This window comes from Choloepus didactylus, chromosome 22 (assembly GCF_015220235.1).
Source record: "Choloepus didactylus isolate mChoDid1 chromosome 22, mChoDid1.pri, whole genome shotgun sequence".
NCBI lineage: Eukaryota > Metazoa > Chordata > Mammalia > Pilosa > Megalonychidae > Choloepus > Choloepus didactylus.
In genome coordinates, this window is record NC_051328.1 from 16,167,529 (window position 1) to 16,184,088 (window position 16,560).

The following is a 16,560-nucleotide window of genomic DNA, read 5'->3' on the forward strand; positions in this document are numbered from 1 at the left end:
TATTTGACTCTGCTTCTGATAAATAAAACCCTCATTTGGAATGACATCTTCTGTCATGTCTTCAAGTATTTGCCTGAGTCCCAGTTTTCTGCCCCCAGTGAGTAAGGAAACAGCTCCAAGATCTGTGGACCTATTTGCATGACCAAAAAAAAGAGAAGTTCTCCTCCATCCTGGAACACTCCCAGGGGCTTTGATTGACAGAGGAGGAGGTTCATTCACAAACTTCAGAGACAGATAGGTGAGTATAAAGCAAATGTTAAGTACCCTAATAGGGTAGTTCTGAAAGCTCATCCGCTCCCTGTACTTGATAGACTCTGTCACCATTGCCAACGCAGCTGTTGGGGAAAGCTGCCAAACAGGACTAGAATGAAAGAGGATGAGACTGCAATTGGGGGAAAATATTTTACACATCTTGGCCCCATCTGCCATTCTTTTAATCTGTGTTCAGGAAGGAGGGAATTGAACGTGAATGTCAACAATGGCTCCAAAGACAGCCAACTTTTTTTTAAATCAATATAATCATTAAAACATGCTAAGCTTGTTTCATGAAAAAGATCATGAGAAGGTAAAGAACATTCCAATAGATGTTTTTAGCTAAGGTTGCCTTGGGCAGGATGGAGGGGATTGGGAGGAATTTAAACAGCAAACCAATCCAAACAAAAAACTAACTTTTATCGTTTCCAATTATGCTGTTGTAATTCATTAGCTGTGAGATTCTGCCAAGATATTTGAGGTCTTTGGGGATTTCCTGGCAGGCAGAGGACTGTGGGTAATGTGACCACTTCTATGAATGAATTTCTGTTTGTGTGTGCATGTGTGTTTGTGTTCACATGCATATGTGTTGGGGGGGTAACACGGAGGAGAGAGAGAGGGAGAACTTTATCCTACTAACAAATTAGGACATGTTTTTGGCTTCTCATTTCTCTTTAATTGTAGTAATAAAACTTGGTCCCCATATAATTGATGTTTCTTGGTTACACGCTTCTTTATTTAACATGATTCTTCCCATTTTCTGTCCATCAGGTAAAGTGAGTTCGGCTAAGTAAAGACATATTGTTAGGGAACGGGTATATGCATAATTTGAAGGAGAGGTGGATTTGAGGTTGGGGACAGGGGTAAGTGCAGATTTAGGAAGAGGAGAGGATCATCTGTCTGCTCTGAATTCCCAGAGTAAGCATGTGTTTGAATCTTGGTAGTAGCTAGAGACAGGAGCTAGTGGTTGGTCTTTCTATCCTTTTTTCCTATCTAGGAGAAAGTACACTGAGGCAGAACAGTGAGATGTCTGTAAACCTCAGAGCTTGTGTTTGGTTCCTCTTGTCTGTTCTGCCACCCCCAAAATTGCTCTTGTTTTTCCTATTGCAAGTATCTCATGGAAATGCATCCTCTGTTTTGATCTTACTTTGCCCTTGAGGTCCTTATACTCAAACTGGAGGAAGAAGCCACATTGAGGGGGACTTTGGGGAAGGAGACAGACCTAGATTTGAGGCCCGTCTTTACACCTTCCTAAAATATAACCTTGAACAAATTAAACTGAACACATGACTCTGTTTCCTCTTCGGATAAGTGGAATTAATAATATTTACCTCTCAGGAATTTGATTGCATGTATGAGTGTTCATGTATGTGAATTTAATACAATGTTGAGCATAAAAAAATCTAATTTGGTACTAACCATGTATTAAAAGAGGAAATAAAAATGTTTTAGCTATACACTCTCTCTATGGTAATAATTTAAATCCACCAACAAGGTCATCCAAAGCAGCCTCCTTTTTGGAGACTAATTCTTAGCATTTTTGAAAGTAACCACAACATCTGCATTGAACAACATAGTTTGAATCTGTGGTTATTATATCTGTACTCCTGAATTAGAGCTGGTAGGGTTTTACGGGAGATAATTTGGGCTTTTCAGTCAAAGATAAAATTTTAAAACCCTGAAAGATCTGTCAACCTGCTGGGAAAAATAACTAAAATATTTTTCTGCCTTTTCTCATTTCTTCTTTCTTTCTGTGAATGTTTACTGAGCATTTATAGTGTTGTGTGTTGGTCTTAAGGTTACATACTCAGATTGCAGTGCAAAATTAGACACAGAGTCTTCCAAGGAGCTTATCATCCAGGTCCATGTGGGAATTAATGGTGTCTCTCCATTGTGTTCCAAAATTATTGACTATTTTCTGATTCAGCCTGGGATGCATATATGTGTGTGTGTGTGTCTGTGTGTATGTGAAAACATGGGACATAATCAACCTTTCACCAGAACTACTAGATAGGCACAAAGCATCCCATCCTCTGGGCCCTGCAAAACAGTTTTATCCTATTAAAACATCCTAATAAAAATATCCAAAGGCTGACTAACTTCCTTCATTCCCTTCCTCTTTTCCTTACTTCCTCCTTTCTTCCCTCCCTTGCTCACTCCCTTCTTCCTTCATTTTTTCAAAAGGGTATTTACTCAGTAATATTTAAAAGAGAAATTGTATCAATTTTGAAAAAAAAAACATATTGTAGAAGTGCACCAACCCTGATTTTTGTGTAGTAGTTGATCTGAGTTTTAGTAATAAATTGAAAATAACACAAATGAAATTCAGAAGCAGCATGAGTCTAAATAGTTTACAAAGAACTTTTCTTGAACTCTAACACGGAAGCATTCAGTCATTCGACCTAGATTACAAAATAATTTCGTAGCAATATCATCGGCATGTTTGTATAACCTAGGATGAAATTATTTTCCTTCTTTAGCTATTAAATTTAATTGATATATTCACAATATTTAAATGCTTTATCAACCTCTTCAACTTCTCATTTTTAACATTCTAAGGCATTTTAAAACTTAGTGCCATGAAATCAGGGCTAAATTGGACTCATTTTTAGTTTATTTCTTTTCTAGTGTATACTTGAAATTCATAGTATGGTAACAATGAATAGACCCCAACATCACCTTTGGTTTGGTGATAAAATCATTTCACCTGAAACACTAGATTTTGTTCTGAATATTTAATTGGTTATGTCATCAGCTGTCAAATTAGTACATTTTATGGAGCTTTTATCTTGATTAAAATTTCCTTCTGAAGATAATCAAAACCTCATTCACTAGTCTTTGTTGTAATGACTTATCCAACAGTCAAATTTACAAAAACATCTCTAAACATGTCTGGTCTGATTGGCTTTTTTTATTTATTAAACATCACAGTGACACAATTTAGAATGTGCTGAATCCAAATGCTGTGCTTTATTACAAAAAAAAATTCACAGAATAGTCCAGGTGAAGAATTGTGAGAAAAATTCTTTCTTTTTTCTTCTCCGTGTTTCATGTTAGCAACTTATAAATTTCATTTGGCATGGAAAAAAATGATAGTCATTATCAGCATTTTAGTTTTTGCTTGATCTTGAAGGCATATATACAAAAATATTACAATCTTCCAAAAGTTTTATCAATGGGATTCATTTTGTTTGTTTTTATAACACTATAATTCTTTCTCCATGTTTTCATGTCTCCCACACCTTTGGCAAAATAGAACTATTACCTAACATGATGAGATCATCACACAAGTTGGTTTTGATACTGATGACAGTAAATACAGTTGTCAATTATGTCCTTACAGTGCAGCTCTAAAGTTATACATGTATTTGTGGAGCGAGTTGCTACATGGTGCTCCATGGGAACACAGGCTCAGGCACAACAGAAACTTTCAGCAAATGGCTGTTTTATTACTTACCCAACACAAAGGGTCCAAAAGAGCAGATGAGAAGATTCCATCATGGCCTGTCTCCAGGGGAGCCAACCAGTTGGGCCAGGGTTGGCGGATGGCAGCTCCACAAGGCCCACTTGCATCAGAGGGGAGAGACCCTGTGTTGTTTGACTGTTGAGTATTTATACATTGCAGGGGGAGGGCCCTGCCACTGAGAGTTCCTGCACCGATAGGCAGCTGAGGATGCTGATTCCCAGTTTCCACGTGTAAGGCAGAGTCAGGCTACTCCATTAGACCTAACATTCCCTCTCCCCTGCCCCCTGCGCTGGGCTGCAGAATGGAAGCACATTAAAATATTTGCACTGAATAGAAAAGGAGGCCGGGGATAGGTGAGGGCTGGAAGATGGCCGGGCCGCTATGTGTGTCTGTGACCTCCCAGCATATTTCACACATTATCTCACTTCATTTTATCCTAATGAAACATGGATATAGATACCAAAACTAAAGTCTTAAAAACTTTGGGTGAATTACCTAAGTTCACACTGAAGTGACATGGCTAGGATTCAAACACAACCATTGGGGTACCAAAATCTGTCCCCTAAAGCGGAACCTTTGGCACCCATTCTCTCTCCCATGCTGTGTGTTGCCCACAAGGTATGTACTTTTTCAATGCTTTTCTCTCCTTTCTCATCCCTGGGCATCTTATCCACAGTTCATTTCCATTGTTGTCAGATCTGCACAAGCTGAAAACAGACTGTTTCTCCTAAGATTATGAATTTACTTCTAGTTTCCCAGAACTAAGCACTAGCCAGACTGCTCCAGGTAAGGCTATTTTTGACTGTGTGAGCTGCCCCCTCGCCCCAAACCCTTTCTACCATTTTTCCCTAATAAGAAAGTTTTACTCTCTCAAAATAGCTACCACTGTCTGATTGAACTCGAAATTCAGCTTCTCCAATTTGGAGCTCATTGACAAACTCCTTTACTGAAGCACTCGAAGTTTCCAATCTATCAAAGGCCTGCTCTGTGTCACATTTCAGGATCACCTTTGAATGAGTTTCCTAATGTAAGGAATAAGCATAGCTTTTTTTCAGCCCCCATGAGAAATTCTTGCTCAGTCCTTAGATGAAGAAAGACATTAGGAAAAGCAACTTGGCAATTCTTTTTTCTCTGTACAGAAATGGAACTGTGTTTTGAGACTGGTAGATGCAAAAAGAAATTGTGAATGACTTGCTGATGACCATAAACGCCAAAATTCTTAAAATGAAAAATGGGGAAATAAAGCCTAGAAAAACGCAACACTGTCAGCAAATTTGCTAAGACCATGCCAACCAAAATCTCTTAATTGTTTTTTTAGCAACTTGAGATATAATTCATATAAATTTACCATTGTGTGTTCAATTACATGTTTTTTACTGTATTCACAGAGTTGTGCAACCATCACTAAACTCAATTTTAGAATATTTTCATCAAGCGCAAAAGAAACCCCCACACCCATCAGCAGTCAATTCCCATTTCCTCCAATCTCTCTCTAGTCCTCAAACGCTGGCAAGCAATAATCTACTTTCTGTCTCTATAGATGTGCCTATCCTGAACATTTCAAATAAATGAATTCAGGAAATAGTTGGTGTTTTGTCACTGGCTTCTTTTAATTAGCATCATTTTTGAGGTTCATCTATGTTGGAGCATTATTAGGACTTCATTCCTTTTTATGGCTGCATAATATGCCGTAGTATGAATATAACACGTTATCCATTCCTCAGGTGATGGACATTTGACTTATTTCACCTCTTAGCTATTGTTAATAGCGCTGCTATGAACATTTTAGGAAAATTCTTTTCTTGAAGACCTATTTTCCAATTATTTTGGGTATAGAACTATGAGTTCAATTCCTCTTTGAAAAAACACTTTTTGAAAAAATGCCAAACTGTTTTCCACAGTGGCTGCACCATTTTACATTCCCATCACAATATATGATGGTTCCAAATTCTCTATATCTCCCTGACACTTCTTAGCTCCCTTTTCTTTGTGTTTTAATTATAGCCATCCTAGTGGGTATAAATTGATACCTCATGAATTCGATTTGCATTTCCCTAATGGTTGATGAAGTTGAATATCTTTTCATATATTTGTCGGTTATTTGTACATTTCTTTGAAGAAATGTCTATTCAAGTACTTTGCCCATTTTTTCATTGGGTTGTTTTTTTGTTGTTGAGCTGTAAGAATTCTTTACATAATCTGAATGTCAAACCCATATCAGATATGTATTAGCAAATATTTTCTCCTGTTATACAGGTTGTCCTCACTTTCTTGATAATGTCTTTCTTTTTTAGTTAGAGACATTGTAGCTTTACAGAAAAATCATGTAGAAAATGCTGCATCCTCATATACCCCACATTAGTAACACTTTGCCTTAGTGTGGTACCTTTGTTAAAATTGATGAAAAAATATCACAATTGTATTATTAACTATAGCCCATAGTTTACATTAGGGTGTAGTTTTCCCATATACCACCCTATTATTAACATGTTGCATTAGTATGGTCCGATTGTTATAATTCATGAAAAACATTTTTATAATTATATTATTAACTATAGTCCATCATTTGCAATAGGGTTCACTGTTTTGTACAGTCCTATGTTTCATCTTTTAATTTTTATTCTAGTAACATATATATGACCTAAAATTTCCCCCTTTAACCACATTCAAATATATAATTCAGTGCTGTTAATTAAACTGACAATCTTGTGCTACCCTCGCCACCATCCATTTCCAAAACTGTACAATCAACCCAAACTGAAATTGTGTACAGTGTAAGCATCAACTCCCCATTCTCTACTGTCAACCCAGCTCTGGGAACTAATAATTTAGATTTTAACTCTATGAGTTTATTTATCATAATTAGTTCACATCAGTGAGATCATACAACATTTGTCCTTTAGTGCCTTGCTTATTTCACTCAACAAAATGTCTTCAAGTTTCATCTATGTTGTCACATGAATCAGAACTTCATTCCTTTTTTCTAACTCAATTTTATTGAGATATATTCATATATACCATTCAGTCATCCATGATGTACACTCATTCACAGTACCATTATATATTTGTGCATTCATCACCACAGTCAATTTTTTAACATTTTCATTACCACACACAGAAAAGAATAAGAATAAAAGAATGCACAAAACATCCCATATACCACATCCCTCCCTGTTATTTATTCACTTTTTGTCCTTCTTTTTCTATTCATCTGTCCATACACTGTATAAAAGAAGTGGGAGGCACAAAGTTTTCACAATCACACAGTAACACAGTGTAAGCCATATAGTTATACAATAGTCTTCAAGAATAAAGGCTACTGGGTTGCAGTCCAACAATTTCAGGTATTACTTCTAGCTATTCCAATACACTAAAAAATAAAAAAGGATATTGATATAATGCATAAGAATAAACTCCAGAATGACCTGTTGACTCTATTTGAGGTCTCTCAGCCACTGAAACTTTATTTTGTTTCATTTCTCTTCACCCTTTTGGCCCAAGAAGGCTTTCTCAATCCCATGATGCCAGAGCCAGGCTGTTTCCTGGGAGTCATGTTCCATGTTGCTGGGGAGATTTACATCCCTGACAATCATGTCCCATGTAGGGGGAAGGGCAGTGAGCTTACCTGCAGAGTTGGCTTAGAGAGAGAGGCTCCATCTGAGCAACAAAAGAGGTTCTCTGGGGATGATTCTTAAGTACAATTTTGAGTAGGTTTCTCCTTTTCTTTGCAGTAACAAACTTAATAAGGGCAAGCCCAAAAGTTGAGGGCCCAGCCTTCTAAACTGGTATCCCCCAATACTTGTGAGAATATCATTAATTCCCCAGGTGGGGAAATTTAATACTTCCACATTCTCCCCCAGTTCCTCAAGGTGGTTTTGCAAATACATTTTTATTCTCTGCCCAGATTACTCTGGGATACATTGGGGCTTCACACTAACCTGTACAAACCAACCAGATTTCACTCCCTATTCAATGTTTCATGTAATTTTGTTGTTGGAATAAACTGACAATACAAGTTAAATTATATAGTGTGTTACAAAAAATATAGATTTTTGCACCTAATAGACATCATTTCCTTTGGTCTCACACAGAAGTTGACATTTTAAAAACACTGTCACTATTGTCCTTTACCCTTTAGTCTGATTTACTGTCATCCTAACCAAGTCCATTTCATTCATATCTCTAATTGAAGTCTGATCTCTATTTTCAGACTCCGTAACATTTGCTGTATGGGATAATACTGACATTCATAGCTACTGGACTCTGGCTCTGAGTCTCAGGTGTCACACAGATACCCAAAGTTCCAGGGACCAGCTGGGTTATACACAAAGAGCTCAGTATCTCAGAATTTAGAAATAACCATTACAACTCAGGAATAGATGTAACTGCTGTAAGAGCTTAGAATTTAGGAAACTTTACAATAAGACTTCCCCGACAACCTATGCTCTCAGGCTCAATTATCAGAGTTTGCACATTATAGTTAGTCAATATTAGTGAAGCATTATGTTTTTCTTTTCATTTCTGGTTTATTTCACTCATCATACTGTCCTCAATGTCCATTCACCTCACAACTTCACTCCTTAGCAGCTCAACATTCCATTGTATATGTATGCCACAGTTTGCCATTCTGTTCATTTGTCAGTGTACCCTTAGGCCACCTCCATCCACTGCAAATTGTGAATACTGACACCATAAACCCCATTGTGCAAATGTCCATTCGTGTCCCTCTTTTCAGTTCTTCCAAGTATATACCCAGTAACAATTACAGGACCATATGGCAACCCCATGCTTAGCTTCCTGTGGAACCACCATACTGCCCTCCAGATGGGCTGCTCCATTCTACTTCCCCATCAATGGTACATCCCTTTCTCCACATTTTCTCCAGCACCTGTATCCCTCTGTTTATTTTTTTAGACAGTTTTATTCAAACAGCATACATTCCATCCTAAATTAACAGTCAACGATTCCCTGTATAATCACAGAGTTATGCATTCACCACTGCTATCTATATAAGGACATTTCCATTTCTTCCACAAAGAGGAAGAGGTGAAAAAGGAAAAAGAAAAAAGAAAAAGAAAGAAAAAAATGACAACTAAAAAGCAACAAAGGAAAAAATAAAATTAAAGGAAAATACAATAAAAAAGTCAAACACCAACAACAACATCAAGAATTCCATACCCTTCCCTTATATCCCCCTCTTATACACATTTAGCTTTGGTATACTGCCTTTGTTACAATTAATGGAAGCATCTTATAATGTTACCATTAACTATATATAGACTCCAGCTTGCATTGATTGTATTTTTCCCTAATACCACCCCATTTTAACACCTTGCAATGTTGACATTCATTTGTTCTCCCTCATGTAAAAACATATTTGTATACCTTATCACAATAATTGATCACTCTAGGTTTCACTAAGGTATTCAGTCCCAGTTTGTTTCTTCTATCTTTCCTCCTGGTGTCCTATGTGCCCCTAACCTTCCTCTTTCAACTGTAATCACAGTCATCTTTGTTCAATGTACTTATATTTTTGTGCTACCATCACCCAAAATTGTGCTCCAAACCTCTCTCTTCTGTCTTTTCCTATCTGTCTGTAGTGCCCCCTTTAGTATTTCCTGTACAGCAGGCACATTGCTTAAAAACTCTCTCAGTGTCTATTTATCTGAGAATATTTTAAACTCTCCCTCATTTTGAAGGAGAGTTTGCCAACTGTAGAATTCTTGATTGGCAGTTTTTCTCTTTCAGTATCTTAAATATATCATACCACTGCCTTCTCACCTCCATGGTTTCTACTGAGAAATCCACACATAGTGTTATCTAGCTTCCTTTGTATGTGATGGATTGCTTTTCTCTTGATGCTTTCAGAATTTTCTCTTTGTCTTTGACATTTGATAATCCGATTATTAAGTGTCTTGGCATAAGTCTATTTGGATCTATTTTGTTTGGGGTATGCTGTGCTTTTTGGATCTGTAATTTTATGTCTTCCTCAAGAGATGGGAAATTTTCAGTGATTATTCCATCCATTAATATTTTTGTCCCTTTTCCTTTCTCTTTTTCTTCTGGGACACCCATGATTTCTACATTCTTGCACTTCATATAGTCATTCAATTCCCTGAGATACTGTGCATATTTTTCCATTCTTTTCCATATCATTCTTTTGTGTGTAGGAATTTCTGATGTCCTGTCTTTCAGTTCATGAATCTTTTCTTCTGCCTCTTCAAATGTGAAGCTGTATGTCTCCATTGTGTTTTTCATCTCTTGTATTGTGCCTTTCATTCCCATAAGTTCTGCCAATTGTTTTTTCAAACTTTCCAGTTTTTCTTTATGTTTACCCAATGTCTTCTTTATATCTTTCATCTCTTTTGCCATCTCTTCCCTCAACTTGTTGATTTGATTTTTTAATTCATTTAGGAAATTTGTTTGGTTAATAATTAGTTGTTTCAATTCCTGTATCTCAGTTGAAGTGTAAGTTTTTTCCTTCTACTGGGCCATATATTTGTTTTTCCTAATGTGATTGTAATTTTTTGTTGTCTAGGCATCTGGTTTCCTTGATTAGTCCAATCAGATTTTCCCAGACCAGATGGGTACAGGTCTCAGATGGATGATGTATTCAGTATCATGTTTCTCTGAGGGTGAGAGCGAGCAGATTATCAGGGTTTCCTGTGAGGCTTCTAGACTCTGTACTTTTCCTGTGCTGCGTAGCAGTTGATGCTTGTCAGTCTGTAGCTCCCCACTGACATAAAGAGGTGTGGTATATTTAATCCTCAGTGGACCCTGTCCTGGCCAGGGACTGAGGATATGAGAAGCCAAACTTAAGTTATTTCTGTTCCCCTCTCCAGGCCTTGGGGTCTGAATTCTCTGAGGGAGAGCAGCCACTTGAACTGGACCCCACCCCCTTTCTTACCCCTAAGATACACCCTTTAGGGAGTTATCTTCTATATTTGAATTACTCCTTTGTCTCTCTGACTCTGTTAACTCTACCCTTGGTTGGGTCAGCACTGACCATTGAAACTACCTGAGACTTTCTCTAATGAGCTGCTTAAAATGAAAGAAAAAAAAATGAAAAAGAGAGAAAGCCCCTTTTCAGGGCTAGACCCAAGCCCCTCAGTTTCACCAATCAACTGGTGTTGGTACCCAGTTCTCTGTGCCCCTTTTCTTGGGACATAGCCATTATCCAGTATTCTGAGCTCAGCCATCTCCAAAAGCCTCTGTCTTTTATTTATTTATTTATTTATTTATTTATTTATTTATTTATTTATTTATTTTTCCCATCAGCCCTGCCTCCTGTCTGCCAGAAGAAATCTCAGGTTCCTTTCTTGCTTGCTCTGGTTTATCTGTGCTTATAGTTTGTATCCAGTAGTCCACATTTGTTAATTAAAACTGAAATCGGAGTTTGGTTGAGCTACATTCCCTTGCTCCTGGCAGGGACTGCTTCTTTCTCCTACAATGAAATTTTGCAACTCAGCCTGCCATGCTGGTGGGGGAGGGGTGCCAGGTTTGGGGAGCTTTACTTACAGTTCTATGATGCAGTCTCAGCCATTCCACCCATTCCAGGCTTGTGTACAATGTGTGCCCAGTCACAGATGTCCTCTAACAGTTGTTTCAGACTATTTACTAGTTGTTCCTGGTTATTTACAAGTTGCTCTAGAGGAATAACTATATTTCACACTTTTCTATGCCGCCATCTTGCCCCACCTCCTCTTCATTCCTTTTCAATGCTGAAAATTATTCCAATGTGTGTATGTGTGTTTGTGTGTGTGTGTGTGTGTATTTCACATTATTTTTATCCATTCATTGGTTGATAGACACTTAGGCTGCTTCCACCGTTTGGCAATTGTGAATAATGCCACTATGAACACCAGTGTGAAAATATCTGTTTGAGTCCCTGCTGTCAATTCTTTTGGGTATGTACCTAGTAAAGAGCTTGCAGGGTAATTTGGTAATGCTATTATGTAGCTTTCTGCAGAACCATCAAACTGTCTTTACAGTAGGAGTGTAAACTATCTTTACATTTTACATTCTCAGAAGCAATGAATGAGTGTTCCTACTTCTCTACATCCTCTTTAATACTTGTAATTTTCTGTTTTTTTTTAAATAGTAGCCATTCTAGTGGTTATGAAATGGACTCTCATAGAGGTTTTAATTTGCCTTTCTCTAATAGCTAATATGTTGGGCATCTTTTCATGTGCTTTTTAGTCATTTGTATATCCTCATTGGAGAAATATCTATGGAAGTCTTTTACCCATTTTTTAATAGGTTTGTCTTTTTATTGTTGTAGGATTGCTTTATATATATTCTGGACAGTAAACCCTTATGTGGTATGTGGTTTTGAAATATTTTCTTCCAATGAGTAGGTTGCGTTTTTTTTTTTTTTTTTTTTTTTGAGTCAGCAGGTGGAAAATTTATTAAGAACACATGTGAGAGGAACATGCAGGCACTCTCATAAGAAAAGAGAGGTGAGAGGCGAGAGGCCCCGGCACTGTGGACAACCTGCTTTTATAGAGTTTTGTTCTTTTTGTATTATTTAACTATCTTACCATCCTCCCCTTTTCCCTCCTTAGTGGATGCTTGGTTGTATATGCTTCAGTCAGGTAGGGTTGGTTGGCTCCACTCTTCTCCCTTCTTTGTGATGCTTGATCATAGATAACTCATTAAGGTGGGATTCGTCGGCCCCCAGGTGCTGTTTATTGCTGTTCTTCTCAGAGATGTCTTTCTCCTTGTGGCCTAACTGCTTCTGCAATTTGCCCTTTTCTCATCAGCCAGTCATGGCCCTAATTCTCATGCTACCTCAACTTCCCCATCAGAGAGTTCCTTTTACTCTTAAGGGAATTTGGGCTGATGGTTTGTCTTCCGTAGCTGCTTCAAGCTGTCGGTGGGTTGTAGGCCCTGCTTGTGGGAGTACAGAAGTCTCTGGCTATGCTATTGAGGGTGGCTGGTTGAGCATGGGGAATGGGAGTGTCACCTTTGGTAAGGAGGAATTTGTTTTGAAAGGCTTCTAATCCTGAAAAACAAACTTGGTGTGAAATTATATACACAGTCTGAACAGAAGCAGGAGCAAGATGGAGCTTAGGGTATTTTTCAGAGTTTTTGGGAACACTGTTTGTTGGGGCTTGGCATACTGTGGCAGTTTGCAATATCTGGCTGAAATTTGCATAAGAAGAACTTCTACAATGACTTCTTGACTCTATTTGAAATTTCTTAGCCACTGAAGTTTTATTTCCCTTTTTGGTTAACCAGTTCTACTATGCAAGGGTCAGGCTCATCTTTGGGAGTCATATCTCACATTGCTAGGTAGACTTAAAACTCCTGGAGGTCATATCTCACATGGGGGGAATGTAGTGAGTTTATTTGTAGAGTTTGGCATAGAGAGAGACTACATCTGAGCAACACTAGAGGTTCTCTGGGGGTACTTTTAGGTATTAATTATAAGTAAACTTAGCTTTACTATTACAGAAATAAGTTTTATAATGGTAAGCCTCAAGATTAAAGGCTTGGCTTATTAAATTGGGAGCCCCCATTGCCTAAGAGAATAGCAAGAATTCCCCAGGTGGGGAAGTTTAATAGTTCTATGTTTTTTTTTGTAGTCTCTTAAGGGACTTGCAAATATTTTCATTTTCTGATTAAGATTTTATTCTTTATTCTAGGTTCCATGTCAAATAAAACTGAATTAGGCTGTTTAAATAAATTTACTAGACAGGTTAAATTAGTGTGCTCTTGAAGATTTAAATTTTGGAAGCTTTAGAGCAAAGTGGTATAACTGACAGGCAAATTTGGTTGTCTAACATCATACTAATCAGTATCAAGATATAACATGGACAGTGAGAACACTGTTAAGTGTTTAGGGGTTTTATGCAATTTCTAAATATATGAATAATATTTCACTTATGCAAGTGAGGGGTGGAATATTTCTTTTAATTATTGTAGTACTTATGGCTAAGAAAAACTTTTTATAATCTTTAATTAAAAGCAGAGCAACAATCTACATTTATTTGAGCAAAATTCACTTTCTCAAACATTCTACAACTTTCTGTATCCATCTAGGGCTTCTAGTCAGCAATGACTACAAACAAGATTCACTTTCATACTAGGAATAAGTTAGTTCACAAAATTAACATATTGCAAGACTGCTTTGAGGCAGCTGGAGGTTAGTAAGTCTGCTGCCAAGGCATCCTTAAAGGTATGGGAAATATTTTGAAACCCTTGAGGCAGCACTGTCTAAGTGAATTGGGTGGGAATCTTATCATTAAGTCCCTGCCATTCATAAGCAGATAGCTTTTGACAGTCAGATGAAGAGGGATACCAAAAAATGTGTCTTTAAGATCAAGAACTGAGAACCTGAATGCACACAGGGGCTACTTGGTAGGTTCACCCTGGGATGCCTTCATCCCATAGAGATGAGTCTATTTGCACAAGGATCTCCTTTGGGATGCCAAAAGGCCTCTATCTATTAGGGTCCCCAGGGCAAAGAAAGTGGTAAACCAGTCTGACTAGTTACATGTCTACTAGTCTTAAGATGACCCTCAGGGAATCAACAAGATCCCTCCCTAGAAGGGGGGTGGGTCATTGGACAATGAGAAATTGATGGGACACTAGAATGTCTTCAAGCTTACAAAGGAGATGGGTAGTGAAGGTTCTAGTTTTGGCTTTACTGTCAACTCCCATAACTAGACAAGTCCAAGTGGAGGTAGGCCAGAGTGGCAGTTCAAGACACAGTAAGTGACTCTAATATTTAATGAAGAAACAAATAGTTTTACCTGCCATGGTGGGTGTCACATGAGGCTCCTCTAGACTGATGGATAGATGTGCAGTCAGCAGAGTCATAAGCAGCCTCAGTCACCCTCAGTCTACTGTCTGCACCCCCACCCCTCAGGAGATAGTGCAGTTCCTAGCCCAATACCCATGTTGGTGGCATTTGGAGCAAGGCCCCAGTGAATCCCAAGGTAGAGGGTTGTCTCATGTTTTCTGGGGACTATTTCTTGGCCATGCTACAAGAAAGAATTCAGTGGCACAGCACAGGTTGAGTAAACAGGTAGAAAGCTTATTAAGAATGCATGTGAGAGGACATGTGGGCACTCTCACAAGAAAAGAGAAGTGAGAGGCAAGAGACTGAGTAGTTTACTTTTAACTTCCATGATAAAGTCCTTTGATATACAAAATATTTTAATTTTGATAAGGTCCCATTTGTCTATTTTTTTCTTTTGTTGCTTGTGCTTTGGGTATGAAAGTCAAGAAACCATTGCCTATCACAAGATCCTAAAGATACTTTCCTACATTTTCTTCTAGGAGTTTTATAATCCTGGTTCTTATATTCCGGTCTTTGATCCATTTTGAGTTAGATTTGGTATATGGTGTGAGATAGGGGTGCTCCTTCATTCTTTTGTGTATGGATATCCAATTCTCCCAGCACCATGTGTTGAAGAGACTATTCTTTCCCAGTTGTGTGGACATGGCAGCCTTGTTGAATATCAATTTACCATAGAGATGAGATTCTATTTCTGAATTCTCAATTTGATTCCATTGGTCAGTATATCTATCTTTATGCCAGTACCATGCTATTTTGACCACTGTAGCTTTGTAATATGCTTTAAAGCCAGAAAATGTGGGTCCTTGGATTTTGTTTTTTTTCAAGATGTTTTTGCCTATTTGAGGTCCCTTACCTTTCCAAATAAATTTGATAATTGACTAACAGCAAAGTAGGCTGTTGGAACTTTGATTGGGATTACATTGAATCTGTAAATCAATTTGGGTAAAATTGACATCTTAACAATATTTAGTCTTTTAATCCATGAACATGGAATGCCCTTCCATTTATTTAGATCTTCTTTGAATTATTGTTACAAAGTTGTTTTTTTTTTTTTTATTTTTGGGGGATATAAGTCCTTTATGTCTTTGGTTAAATTTGTTTCTAGGTATTTGATTATTTTCATTGCTATTTTTAATGGGATTTTTTTCTTGATTCCCCCCTTAGATTGCTTATCTAATATACTTATACTAGTATATTAGATTGCTTATCTAATATACTTATACTATACTTTATACTAGGGTATAAAAAATACTACTGATTTTTGTGCATTGATCTTGTACCCCACCATTTTGCTGAATTAATTTATTAACTCTAGAAGCTTTGTTGTAGATTATTCATGATTTTCTATGTATAGGATCATTTCATCTGCAAAGAGTAAAGCTTTACTTCTTCCTTTCCAATTTGGATGCCTTTAATTTCTTTTTCTTGCCTAACTGCTCTGGCTAGAACTTCCAGTACAATATTGAATAACAGTGCTGACAGTGGGGATCCTTATCGTGTTCCTGATGTTAGAGGAAAAACTTTCGGTCTTTCACCATTGAACATGATGTTAGCTGTGAGTTTTTCATATATGCTTTTTATTATGTTGAGAAAGCTTTCTTCTATTCTTATTTTCTCTAGGTTTTTTTTTTTTTCAAGGAAGGATGTTGAATTTTGTCAAATGCTTTTTCTGCATCAATTGAGATGATCATGTGGCCCCCCCTCTTTGTTTAGTTATTATGGGGTATTACATTAATTGATTTTCTTATATTGACTCAACCTTCCATACCTGAGAAAAAACCCACTTGATCATGGTGCATAATTTTTTAGTGTGCTTGTTGGATTCAATTTGCTAGTATTTTTGTGGAGGATGTTTGCATCTACATTCACAAAGGAAATTGGTCTATAATTTTCTCTTCTTGTGATGTCTTTATCTGACTTTGGTATTAAGGTGATGTTGGCTTCACAGAATGACTTAGGTAGTGTTCCCTACTGTTCAACTTTGTGGAAGAGTTTGAGCAGGATTGGTATTAATTCTTCTTGGAATGTTTGATAG